We start from the raw sequence: 15,086 nt of genomic DNA, 5'->3' as shown, positions 1-15,086 counted from the left end.
ATTGTTTACAAAGATATTTTGCAATGCAGTGGGTCATTGTTGATACTTACTATGCATATACAGTTTAGGAACAAAATGCACTCTTTTAAACGTTAAAGTGATATTAAACCCAATTTTTGCCTTTCATGATTCAGCTAGAGCATGAAATTTTAAGCAACTTTCTAATTTACTCTTTTATCAATTTTTCTTTGTATCTTTATTTGAAAAAGCAGGGATGTAAGCTTAGGAGCCGGACCATTTTTGGTTCAGCAGCCTGGGTAGCGCTTTCTGATTGGTGGCTACATTTAAATGTAAGTAAACAGTAAAAAAGAAAATGAGGACTTGTGTAAATAATTAGACAGATAATGTAATTAGGTATACTCTCCATACAAGATCAGCACATTGTAGGCTAGATTACAAATGAAGCAGTAGTTTGCACTTTTACTCACACGTTAACTCCGCAACACAGAGTTTTTTTACATGCATCGGGTAGCGTGCATAATACAAGTTGAAAATAAAAAAGTTTTGCACGAAAACTAACCCGACGTGCGCAAAAAGCCAAAGTTTCAATATTGAGACCGTGATAACGTATTCCCCCCATAGACTTTAATGGGGTACGAAAAGTGGGTAAAAAACATCCTTACTCGCTCACAAACCTAATCGCAAATATTTTACATTCTAATTTTCTTCACATAGCAGAATATGTTCTATTCATTCATAAATGCATATTTCTTTTTAGATCGGATGTTATTTTGGTACAATATATATATATATATATATATATATATATATATATATATATATATATATATATATATATATATATATATATATATATATATATATATACAGGGAGTGCAGAATTATTAGGCAAATTAGTATTTTGACCACATCATCCTCTTTATGCATGTTGTCTTACTCCAAGCTGTATAGGCTCGAAAGCATATTAGGTGATGTGCATCTCTGTAATGAGAAGGGGTGTGGTCTAATGACATCAACACCCTATATCAGGTGTGCATAATTATTAGGCAACTTCCTTTCCTTTGGCAAAATGGGTCAAAAGAAGGACTTGACAGGCTCAGAAAAGTCAAAAATAGTGAGATATCTTGCAGAGGGATGCAGCACTCTTAAAATTGCAAAGCTTCTGAAGCGTGATCATCGAACAATCAAGAGTTTCATTCAAAATAGTCAAAAGGGTCGCAAGAAGCGTGTGGAAAAACCAAGGCGCAAAATAACTGCCCATGAACTGAGAAAAGTCAAGCGTGCAGCTGCCAAGATGCCACTTGCCACCAGTTTGGCCATATTTCAGAGCTGCAACATCACTGGAGTGCCCAAAAGCACAAGGTGTGCAATACTCAGAGACATGGCCAAGGTAAGAAAGGCTGAAAGACGACCACCACTGAACAAGACACACAAGCTGATACGTCAAGACTGGGCCAAGAAATATCTCAAGACTGATTTTTCTAAGGTTTTATGGACTGATGAAATGAGAGTGAGTCTTGATGGGCCAGATGGATGGGCCCGTGGCTGGATTGGTAAAGGGCAGAGAGCTCCAGTCCGACTCAGACGCCAGCAAGATGGAGGTGGAGTACTGGTTTGGGCTGGTATCATCAAAGATGAGCTTGTGGGGCCTTTTCGGGTTGAGGATGGAGTCAAGCTCAACTCCCAGTCCTACTGCCAGTTTCTGGAAGACACCTTCTTCAAGCAGTGGTACAGGAAGAAGTCTGCATCCTTCAAGAAAAACATGATTTTCATGCAGGACAATGCTCCATCACACGCGTCCAAGTACTCCACAGCGTGGCTGGCAAAAAAGGGTATAAAAGAAGAAAATCTAATGACATGGCCTCCTTGTTCACCTGATCTGAACCCCATTGAGAACCTGTGGTCCATCATCAAATGTGAGATTTACAAGGAGGGAAAACAGTACACCTCTCTGAACAGTGTCTGGGAGGCTGTGGTTGCTGCTGCACGCAATGTTGATGGTGAACAGATCAAAACACTGACAGAATCCATGGATGGCAGGCTTTTGAGTGTCCTTGCAACGAAAGGTGGCTATATTGGTCACTGATTTGTTTTTGTTTTGAATGTCAGAAATGTATATTTGTGAATGTTGAGATGTTATATTGGTTTCACTGGTAAAAATAAATAATTGAAATGGGTATATATTTGTTTTTTGTTAAGTTGCCTAATAATTATGCACAGTAATAGTCACCTGCACACACAGATATCCCCCTAAAATAGCTAAAACTAAAAACAAACTAAAAACTACTTCCAAAAAATATTCAGCTTTGATATTAATTAGTTTTTTGGGTTCATTGAGAACATGGTTGTTGTTTAATAATAAAATTAATCCTCAAAAATACAACTTGCCTAATAATTCTGCACTCCCTGTATATATATAGATAGATAGATAGATAGATAGATAGATAGAGATAGATAGATAGATATAGGAATATCTGTTTATAAATAATTAGAACATATTTCCCTATGTGAAGAACATTGGATTATGAAATATTTACAGTAAATACACAGTCAAACACTTTATTAAATATGAATATTGCATTAATATGATTTTTCATGTTTTGAGCTACATGACTGCAAAGGGTTCCAATGCACATATATATATATATATATATATATATATATATATATATATATATATATATATATATATATATTATTATTATTATTATTATTATTATTATTATCATTTATTTGTATAGCGCCACCAAATTCCGTAGCGCTGGGTACAATGATAGGGGTATACAATGACAAAGATTTGTGATAAAATGCAAAACATAACAAAACTAAACAAATCTAGCACAGGAGGAAGAGGGCCCTGCTCCGGAGCGCTCACAGTCTATATGTTTAGGGTGCAGAGACATAAGGTTGGGGTGGCTTGTTACATCGGTTGTATTTGCAGCAGTGAGTCAGGCAGTTCATGTACATGTATTAGTTTGGTTCGGATGCGGGATGGAGGAGAGATGGTAAGCCTCTCTGAATAGGTGGGTTTTCAAGGATCGTCTGAAGCTATGCAAGGTTGGAGAAATGATATATATATTTATATATATATATATATATATATATCTGTATATATATATCTGTATATATATATATATACACACACATATGTATTTATGTGTTTATATGTGTATATGTATGTAAATACATATATACAGATATAAACACATAAAACATATGTACACACATATAAATATATATATATAAATATATATATATATATATACATACGTATACATATTTAGACATGTATATGTATGTATCTCCCTTTGCATGCCTTTTGTTTTCTAACACCTCATATCTTTGAGCCCTTATAACTTTTTATTAAATAATATTTATCAGACTGTGTTATGAGTGTAGAAAGTGTTGGAAATTGTGGCGCTGTGTCACCTCCAGGGAACCAAGCTGCCCATGTCCTCTGAGTCAACCTTGTTGCTTTCACAAGATTGCAGTTAAAATAAACCTTTTATTAAAATCATCATGTGTATTGATGTGATGATCTTCACCCACCTCACAGGAAAGAAGGAGGTGGGTGAAGATCCACACTACACTACAATCAAGCAAGTTTTGGGACACTATTCCAGTCCTTCCTCTTTGGACTCTGTAACATATCCTTATTTTATTTTGTATACACTGTATTTTTAAATTGTATTTTCATTTTTAGTGTACACATAAGTACTTACCATTGATTATTTTTGTACTTTTAGATGTATTTTTGATGGGGGGTCTTCCTACTTTTTAGTCGAGCTATCCCAACGCACATTAAATTCAACTGAGCTCAAGCGAATGTGTTTACTTTCAACTAGTAATATGCACACTACTTCTGACACACACAAAATAAACCCCTTTTCGCTTGTGCGCAACAGTTAGCCCGCCTCTCATAATCTAGCCCTGTATTGGGTTGTGGTTTCAGTTAGCAGAAGCAGTTTTTTCACATACAAAAATATACCTAAAGGAACAATTTCCCATACATTTTAAACTCTGTAGCTGGTATAACAAGTAATTAAGAACACATTAAGAGGAAAACTATTTTACAGTGTACTGTTCTTTTCAGTCTCCCCTTATCTATCTTTCTTGATAAGAACAATTAGGGACAGATATAAAACAGACAATAAAATAGAGTGTCTAAACAAGGCTGTATGGAACATAAGATGATCTAAAAGGGTTTCCACACAGCCTTGTTTGCACGATAAATAGAAAACTTAAAAGCGTGACCCATTACCTTATAGAAACTAAAGTGCCTTATAAAAGCTAAACATTTACCTGTATAGTTTCAATATTAATTATAATAACTAATATAATTATAAAACATATATATCTACATATTATTCTTAGGCTGATCTGGCATGTATTTACTGTTTGATATTTTTTTTGAGGAGGGGAAGAATGATGAGGTGATAAGGGTGTAGGGGATCAGAAGAACCTCACAAAATACAGAAATAGTACTGGTATCCTTATTATATATGTTCCAACACTGGCACAACATGGTATTAAAGAGGCACTAGCACCAGGTGTTATAAGGAAGGAGTTAGCCAAGGTATATTGATAGCTCACATTAAATTTGCACAGGACATAGATAGTGTGGGGAGCATAATTAATTGGGATCTGTGTCTTATAGGGTCTGGGTTCACAAACGTAGAAGGATATTCAGTTGCAAAAATGACATGCTCAGATTCTAGATAATTATGGGGTTGATCACAATCTACTGGCTGTGCCTTTTCATCACTTTTTCTGGAAAGAAATGCCACTTTTTATTTCTTTGTGATCACAATAGCATGTTTTTGGCTATTTCCGTGTCCATGATAATGTTTTTAGCTCACAGAGAAAAGTCCTATTCTTAAAGGGACAGTCTACACCAGAATTGTTATTGTTTTAAAAGATAGATAATCCCTTTATTACCCATTTCCCAGTTTTGCATAACCGACACAGTTATAATAATATACTTTTAACCTCTGTGATTATCTTGTATCTAAGCCTCTGCAAACTGCCCCTTTTTTCAGTTCTTTTGACAGACTTGCAGTCTAGCCAATCAGTGCCTGCTCCTAGATTACTTCACGTGCACGAGCACAGTGTTATCTATATGAAATATGTGAACTAACACCCTCTAGTGGTGAAAAACTGTTAAAATGCAATCTGAAAGAGGTGGGCTTCAAGGTCAAGGGAAATTAGCATATGAACCTCCTAGGTTAAGCTTTCAACTAAGAATACCAAGAGAACAAAGCAAAATTCGTGATAAAAGTAAATTGGAAAATTGTTTAAAATTACATGCTCTATCTGAATCATGAAAGTTTATTTTTGGCTAGACTGTCCCTTTAATATGAAGCTCAAAAGTTCTCGGTAATCACAATCCATTCAAGAGACTTTTCAATACCAGTTTTACCTTTTCAAATTCAACAACTCAAGGCACATGATAAAGCCCTTTTGAACATCTATGCCAGTTTTCTCTGCATGTGTAATTGGCTTGGTTTTTGTCATGTAAAATGCATATACTCGTCTATATTTCTTTAAACAACAAATATTATCTTTCTGATTACAGTACTGTAATATCTTTCTGAAAGTACAATGTATACAAAAGTAATACAAATTATATAAAAATATCTTTAGGTTGCATGTATAAGCTATATAATAGTATGTAAATATAGCCATCCCCTCTCCGAACTGTCCTATTTTACAGATGCAAATATTCCTAAATCTAAACTATTCCAAAATCCAAAACATTTCCAGTCCAAAGCAGTTTGTATAAGTTTTTTCTACCTGTAGTGAGAGTAGAACAAAATGTGGGTTTCATGTCCCTTTAAATGTTGTTGTTTTTTTAAAATCTTGTTATTTGTTTAGTATTATCTACGTCTATAATTTGTGGTCTATTGGAAAAATACTGTTGTGTTGCGGAAATGTATTTGACCTTATAATTCTGGAAACCAATAACAAAAAAAGAAACACATTAGTGTGCTAAAAACTCGTATTGAAACTGGTCCAGATAACTTTCATGTTTCTGGAAAGATTTCAGCATTCAATGTAAGATTTTTTAATCTCAAGAGCTTATTCCTTTTCAAATTGTACTAATCTTCTAAAACTTATATCAGACATATAAAATACTTGTTCCCTTCTGTAACAGGTTCTAAAGAGCACCTAATCTTGCTGCACAAAGCATTTGTACATTGTCAATTCTTTCTTTTTAAAAAAAATAAAAAATAAGAAGCAACAATATTAGCAAAGAATTTTGTGCACATTAACAAAGTGATTCAGGCAATTCATATAATACAATGGATTGTATTTCCTTGTCAGAAGCAATTCATGCCTTAGAATAAAATGAGATGTGAAATACATTTTAACACTGTTAAATGATTCCATCAAAATGCCAGCATCAGACATTTCTTTTTGATGTTAGAGCTATGTAGCATTACTTCCGATTAATGTATGAATTCAGATCAAGTAAAAATAGGTCTGAATTGCCTTACAGATAGTTTAAGCATTGCAGAGATCTTTGTTACATTTACTTACATGGAGCAGTCAAGTACAATTTTACAAAAACTTCATAAATTATGACCCAGTTTTACTCAGGTTGGAGAGGAAGGTGAGATGTAAGATTGGTGTGTGATGCTTCTATATGAAAATCACAGGTATGTATGTAGCTCATATATTGCTTGTAAGCAAGTATGTATATATAAACTGTAAACTATTTAATTATAAATTAAAGGGACATTAAATATGTTTTTATTTGCTGCAGATAAAATAGGGCTTATTAGTTGAATATACATTTATTTTTTGTTTTTTTAAAGAATAAACACAAACAATAAAATAGATGTTTTTGTATTTTTATGCTTAAAGTGACATTAAACACACATTTTTTTCTTTCATGATTCAGATAGAGAATATCATTTTAAACAACTTTCTAATTTACTTTTATTATCTAATTTGCTTTATTCTCTTGATATTCTTTCCCGAAAAGCATATCTAGATAGGCTCAGTAGCTTCTGATTGGTGGCTGCACATAGATGCCTCATGTGATTGGCTCACCCATGTGCATTGCTATTTCTTTAACAAAAGATATCTAAAGAATGAAGCAAATTAGATAATAGAAGTAAATTGGAATGTTGTTTAAAATTGTATTCTCTATCTGAATCATGAAAGAAAATGTTTGGGTTTAATGTCCCTTTAAGGATGTTTAACTCCCTTTTGCAGCTTGTGGATGAGATCAATGGGGCAACTAAAACAATCAAATTCACTCTTGCAAATCTTAAAGTGAACGTAAATTTTAATGAATAAGTGCCTGTTTTTTAACAATACTATTAAAACCAAGGGCACTTTTATTCATTAAACTTTACATTGAGGTTTTTTTTAATAAAAATACTTACAGCTCCTGCTGTAATTAGTACAGCAATGACAAAACTGGCTTCCTCCAATCATTGCATGCACCCCAAGGCATCCAGCTCGTGAGGCCCCACAAGATGGGAGGAAGCCGGATTCATCATCGATATGTATATATAGTACAGCAGGGGAAGTGGGCAGAGGATCGCCTGTCTGGTTTTCCTAAAGAAAAAGGTAAGTATTTTAAAAACAGTAAAACAGCACTAAGATGGAGCCTGATTGCCTGTGAAGCCCAGTTGGCCAGTCAGCTGGAGGCTGTTGAGATCCAGCTTGCTCAATTAGAACTTATCCATAGTGCTTTATTCATTGTGAGTACCCTTTTGGGAATTTTTATTCTGATAAATATATGGTTTTGAAACTTTCTGCACCATGAGGCACCCATCTTCTTTCAATTCCAAGTATTTAAAAAAAAAAAAAAATCAATGTAAAGTTTAATTAATGAAAGTGCCCCTGTTTTTAATAGTATGTTTAAAAACCTGGTACTTATTCATTAAATTTTACATTCACTTTAAGTACAATTTTTTTTTTATTGGATACAGAATAAAAATAAGATATACAGTCAGGTATGTTCATACAAATATAGGAACTCAATTAGCTACAGCTTCAATGTTACCTGAGTATTTGAAGTCCAACAAAAAGATAACTAAACAAAACAAAAACTGGAATGCACTCACTCACTCACTGTTGAAGTAACAAGTCTTCAGCCACCTTGATGAAAGAGTCTTGGGAAGTGTTGGGTAATCGTCCATCTTTAGTACAATTTCTTGACACTATGGTGTATAAGGGAGGTGACTATCTAAAGACAGACTAATTTAGAAAATTGACTGATAGGAATAGTCTGTTACATGCACCTGGTGCACACCCTCCAATACTAATACATTAATTGCCTAGGATTCAGCTGTTAATAGTGAAAAGGATTGTTACTGATGAGCGTCTTTGTAGACAACGCCTATATGAAATGGGTTAAAAATTTGTCTAGAGGGTCTATTCTCCAAACCTAATTGCAAAAGAGATTAAAAGAATAAACAATGGGGTTGGGAGAACAAGTGCTCAGAAACCAAATTAGTAAAAAGAAGAGAGTAAAAGACTAGTGTTTGCCTCTAAATATAGCCCTACTAGTGATGAAGGCTAAAATGATTATAAGAAACATTGGTCAATCATTAGGGATTGTCACCCAGGATAAGATTGTTTTAAATTAGCCCCTATGCCTGCTTACAGGAGATCTAAAAGTATCAGAGATCAATTAATCAGGGCTGACATTGATAGGGAGAAGAAATTAAGACAGATCTACACTGGAAGCCAAAGGTGTGGGTGTTACCCATGTCTAGGATGTGGCAGCTGTAACAGTATATTTGAAGGGACAGTCAAGTACAAATAAAACTTTCATGATTCAAATAGGTCATGTAATTTTAAACAACTTTCCACTACTACAATTTACTTTCATCACCAATTTTGCTTTGTTCTTTTGGTATTCTTAGTTGAAAGCTAAACCTAGGAGGTTCATATGCTAATTTTGTAGACCTTGAAGGCCGCCTCTAAGCTAAATGCATTTGCCAGTTTTTCACCACTAGAGGGCGTTAGTTCATGTGTTTCATATAGATAAAATTGAGCTCATGCACGTGAATTTACAGAGGAGTGAGCACTGATTGGCTAAAATGCAAGTCTGTCAAAAGAACTGAAATAAGGGGACAGTCTGCAGAGGCTTAGATACAAGTTAATCACAGAGGTAAAAAGTATATTATTATAACTGTGTTGGTTATGAAAAACTGGGGAATGGGTGATTAAGGGATTATCTATCTTTTAAAACAACAAAAATTCTGGTGTTGACTGTCCCTTTAAAGGTTCCACTTTTATGCACCATATAACATTTCATTTTATGTGTTTGTAAATGTAATTTAGAGAAACAACCACTAGGTGCCACTAGGTGATTAGTGAGCGAAATAAGATTGGTATAGAAAGAGTTAAGATTGATTAAAACACCTGTTTGAAGGGTATCTAAACCATGGTTGCACACATAAAATGTATGTACATTATTATGATTAAGGGCAGTGGTGCCCGAAAGGTTCTACCTTTTATGCTTCTACAATAAATGAATGTTACTGGAGCGGTGCTGATGCATTGACGTTTTTTTATGTTATAAGTATAGCAGCATCTTAAACAGCTCGCACACAAGCAGGATTGCAGGTGCTGGTCTTATATTTGTTTTGAGCACCAGTAATGCTATGGGAGCCTTATCAGCCAGGTACAGGCTAGTAAATTCCTGTTAGTTGCAAAATCAAAATAAACTGCTATAACTTAACCTTTTTAACCTCTTAATGACAACCCACAGTTTTCTGTTAAACATATTAAATTGCGCCGCTCTCACCGACAGCCAAGAGACTGTGCTATAGCCCAATGCCTTCTGAAGTGAGGCATATTGTAATAGCGTTTCTTATGGCAAGACACGCAATATTACAGGGCCAAAAACACGCAATATACAGGGAACAACTGTGGCGTTAGAAAAAACTAAATTTTAAACATGTTTAACCCACTGGATGCACATGACGACCATAAGAGGTCTCATACCCCTGTAACATGCAGGTAATCACCATAAAAATGACGACCATTAGAGGTCTCATACCCCTGTAACATGCAGGTGATCCCCATAAAAATTACAAAAACTTGGAGCAGCACTTGAAGTGCTGTATCCCCAGAAGGGGTGTGGGCTCCCCCCCCCCCATTTGAGCTAGAGGGATAAGTGACCCCTTGTTTGAAAGAGAAGACTCCCGTCCTGGGTCAATTAAAAGTGGATACAGCTGATACCCATTACAAATGATGATAACCTGCCTCAAGGGGATACTGCAGAGCCCCCTAATGCTAATGGTGATCACCTGCCCCAAGTATACACATGTCCAGTGCTTGAGAAGAGGAAGGAGGGATTTTAAAGCTCCCATTCCCCCTATGAAACATAGGGAGGTATGAGACCCCATGTTTAGAAAAAGGGAGTCCCTTCTTTCCATTGTGGGTTAAATACCTCTATCATTAGTATAAAAATGACAATCATTTAAATATATTTACTGCGTGGTGCTCCAAATGAGCCCCTCTCCCCTAAATACAACATACAACATATCTACACACACTACACCTCGCATGAAAGAGGGGAGATCCCATGAATAATTTAGGTAGCAGGTGATTGCCAAAGAAATATAAATCATTTGTCTAGTTTTTTTTTTTTTTTTGAGTTTCAAATAATTTTTATTGAAAATCAGTTTTTAACAATGTTAATAAAACAACCAACAGGGGTCACATAATTTGTCTAGTTTTACTGTACTTTGGGCTTTAAATTTAGATTTTTTTGTTTCATAATACAATTCGAAAGTAAGCACAATCACTTGAGCACAATTGAATTTAACACGTGACCTCAGGGACACCCTTGGCATTTGCGGGGCCCTGGGGAAGACAAATTTACAGGGACCCACAGCCCAGCACTCGTATTCCCCTCTCTCTGTTTGCCATGCCCCCTTGTATGACCCACCCCTGTCCCAACATTCAGTGTTCCCTATATAAAGAATAAAAGCATATATTACACCTCCTTATACCATAGACACTTCTTTAGAATATATATTGCACCTTCGCATAGCCTCATCCCTGAAAGTACAAGGCCCCAAAAACTGTGGGGCACTGGGCGGTTGCCCCTCTTGCCCTGTCCAAAGGGCAGGTCTACCTCAGAGCTCTAATTAACTTTTCGAAAAACAAAAAAGTCTCACAAAATACATTAAAAATACACCACAACGTACAGTTACACTAAAAATAACACCAGCTAATAAAATTTTACAAAAAAAAAATATTAGAAAAAAAAGCAGGCAGAGAGCTTTAACATTGAGATACATAGATAGATATAAACAATTTAAAATTAACATTTTAGCACTTATTTCTCCCTCCCCCACTTGGGCTGTAATTTCTTCTTCTTTATCTTTTTTATTACATAGCTTTTTTTGTACCCATTACTGCACAACTGAACTTTCAACAGACAAACACAACTATTTTAATTGACAAAATAATGTTAAAGGGACCTGAAAACTATTTTCTTTCTTTCAGGATTTAGAAAGAGCATGCAATTTTAAACAACTTTCCTGATTACTTCTATTATTTCCTTTGCTTTATTCTCGTGATACCCTTTGTTGAAAATCTAAATAGGCTCAGTAGCTGCTGATTGGTGACACTGCACAGATATATCTTGTGTCATTGGCTCACCCATGTGCAATGCTATTTCTCCAACAAAGGATATCTGAAGAATGAAGGAAATTAAATAATAGAAGTAAATTGGAATGTTGTTTAAAATGGTATTCTCTATCTAAATCATGAAAGAAAATTGAGGTTTTCATGTCCCTTTTAAATAAGTTATTTGGAAACAATTTAATACACTCTAGCAGGTAAAATTGATCATTCAGAACACAGGATATCATTTTATAGTACACTGTGCCTTTAAGACTAATGAACAAATATATATATATAATGCAAAGATAAATATTGGAATCTTGCAGATGACTTACATTAAACAGCCATTTTAATCTCAAGAGTACATTGATGTAAGATATATAAAAGCACCCTGCATGCCACTATTGATCTTATTCGAAAGGCAAAAAACAGCTTCCATAACTGCAATTAAAGGGAGAATGGTAATCAGCTGATAAGGGTTCACTGTATTAAAAGCAGCTGCAGGAAACCCATTTCAAATTAGATAAACTCTCTCTCTCTCCCAACCCCCAATGGGAGGTTGATTTCTGCTGCTATCTTTATTCTATAGACAATATTGCAGTATAGTATAGGTGGTGGTTTTAACAGGACAAAACAGTTATTTTAAATGAAAAATAAATGTAAAGAAGCTATTTGTAAACACATTTTATACAGTACAATGTACATTTAAGAAGCATAGTTTAGTTTTTCTCTAATGTAGTGGTAATTCTCCCATCAATATTATAAACAAATATAATAATAATAATAATTTGAAATGATAACTCAAGCCCCTCTAAATTTTAACTACAGCATGAAGTAAGGTGTATAATTTTTCTTATTAAAGGACCACTCAATGCAGTAGAATTTCATCATTGGCAAGTGCATAATAAAAAGACAATGATTTAACAGCCACTAAGAATTTCAAATAAGCAGTAGATTTTTTTCTGACAAATTATTTTTTTCTCCCATTTTCCGGCCCCTTTATCATGTGACAGACATCAGCCAATCACAGACTAGTATACGCATGCCCTGTAAAGTTTTGCACAAGTTCAGTAGGATCATGTTCCCCAGAAAGTGTGAATATAAAAAGACTGTGCAGAATTTGATAATGGAAGTAAATTGTAAAGTGTCTTCAAATTGCATTCTCTTTCTGAATCATACTTCCCAGGTTTTCTAAGCTCTTTAGTGTTTAGAGTGAACTACAACTCACTTAGAAAACACCATATATAAACAACATGAAGCTAGACACCACACGATATACAGCCACCAAATTGTGGTGTGTCGAGAAATTGTGGATCCTACAAATAGGCACCACAGATACCCAAAAAATAAAGAACACACAGAGGCATTAGGCAGCAGAGTTACTGGTGCATAGTCTTGGTAGGACAAAATATAAAAGCACCACAGTAAATGCTACAATAAGAGTATACTTCACATAATTTGTCATATTTTGGTGGATTGTGTAACTTGAAAGAGTACCACAATATAAATAATAGTTTTTATATCTTTATATCTCCTAACTATCCTGATTTGAGAGGGGCAGTCCCTCATTCTAATCTCAGTCCCACTGTCCCTCTGAGACCACCATTTGTCCCGATTTCCTGGATTTCCTTTAGCCCTGCTGATCATTTGGGAAACACCCATGAACCACTCAGACACGGATACTGACCTAGCGAGCTAGCGATTGTGCCGACTATCCCCCCTGACCCCATCCCTTTCGCATTGTGACACTGCCCAGAAAACTATGATGCCCCCACTCATACTGAGTTCTGGAAACCCAGCCACAGATGCTGGGGAGGTATGTACAGTATCTGGAAAAATTGAATTGTACTGCTTTGGGGAAGTTTGCTAATGCTAAGTGTGGAATCATAGGATTTGATACATTTACAAAATAATGTCTCACTTGTTATTATTTACCAAGTAAGCTCTAAAAATTGACAAGCGAAAGGTCTTTTTCTTTTTAATGACATGATGAGTCCACAGATCATCTTAATTACTATTTGAAATACCACTCCTGCCCTGCAGGAGACGGCAAAGAGCACCACAGCAAAGTTGTTAAATATCACCTCCCTTCCCTCCCAACCCAGTCATTCTCTTTGCATACGTTAAGTGCAAGGAGGTGGTAAACTAGGTGTTAGAAAAGAGTTTATTATTTTTAAAGTAGTGCAAGATTGTGCTGCTTTGTTCTAGGGTGTAGCCGTAGTCCATATCAGTCTCTTCAGTAGAGCAGTGGTGGCTTTAGAGCAATGGGAACTTGTGGGTCCTAATTCTCACTGCGCCTCTCATAGATTTTATGCTGCCCTGATAATGAAAGCCTGAGGGGAAATACTCAGTCCTTTTTGTTTCCACAGGCCTATGTGAGGGAGAGGACCTCTCAAGTCGGTGAGCTGCCTTACTGCCGGGCAGATTTCTAAGGTAAGTGCTAAGTTTATTTTCTGGGGTATGTACACAGAAAAATTGGCACTTTATTATACACATGGAAACAAGATGACATTATCCCTAAGAGTGGGGATAAGTTATAAGGGCAGTTACAGCAGGCACTGAGGACGTGGAGAAGTGGCTCATATGTTTATGTTTGGTGTTTTCGCCATGATAGCAACTCCCAACGGCTTTATTTTTACTAATCTTTTGCCGACCGGGAGGTTTAGCTTTGATACACCCTGATAAGTGCAATTCTCTACTCCCAACGGCTTTATTTTACATCATTAGCCGACCGGGAGGATTAACTTTGATTACACCATGATAGCGGTAAATTCTCAGCTCCCGACGGCTTTATTTTTACAAGTCTTAGCCGCCCGGGAGGTTTATTTTGATACGCCCACGATGGGCGGAGCTAAGCTACGCAAAATGTTTGCGTGACTTTTTAGTAAAACGGTGAAACGGAGAGCGATGGGGGGTATTCTCTGCTGCGTTATGCCACGCAGCAGAGAGGCTTCACATACTATAATAAAGAGTGACTTAAATTAGTCCGGACGCCTACTATTTGTTAATCTTTCCATCCGGTGGCAGGCAGGCACCTCAGCAAGGCTTAGCTGAGGTGTGGAGATTGTCTGATTTATATTGTTAAAGAATTTTTTTTTTTTGTAAGCAAAATAAAGCAGTTTCTTTAACATTTAAAGCCACAGTATCAGTTAAATTCTTGTTAAGGTATCCAATTTTCAATTGATCTAATTGTGAACAGATGGACCAAGTGGTCCTACGAGATGCTAATTAACATATCCAATTTTTATGGAATAAATTATATGCTGAATTAAGACGTTACTTTTAACATTTAAAGACACAGTAACTTTTTTTTAGTGAAGTAACAATTTTTATTTGATCAAAATGAGAATAAAGATGTAACATATACCTTATGTTTTGATACTAATGTGAATCAACCAAAACCTTTCTGTTCGTCTTGTATTGAGAGGATTTTACAGTTCAGGGATAAACCCTTTTCAGAGCCAACATTGTCTTGGATGCTGTTCAGGAGCATTCTGACCATGTTCAATATATGCTGCAGC

This window comes from Bombina bombina, chromosome 5 (genome assembly GCF_027579735.1).
Source record: "Bombina bombina isolate aBomBom1 chromosome 5, aBomBom1.pri, whole genome shotgun sequence".
Lineage (NCBI taxonomy): Eukaryota > Metazoa > Chordata > Amphibia > Anura > Bombinatoridae > Bombina > Bombina bombina.
Note: the sequence above shows the minus strand (reverse complement) of the source record.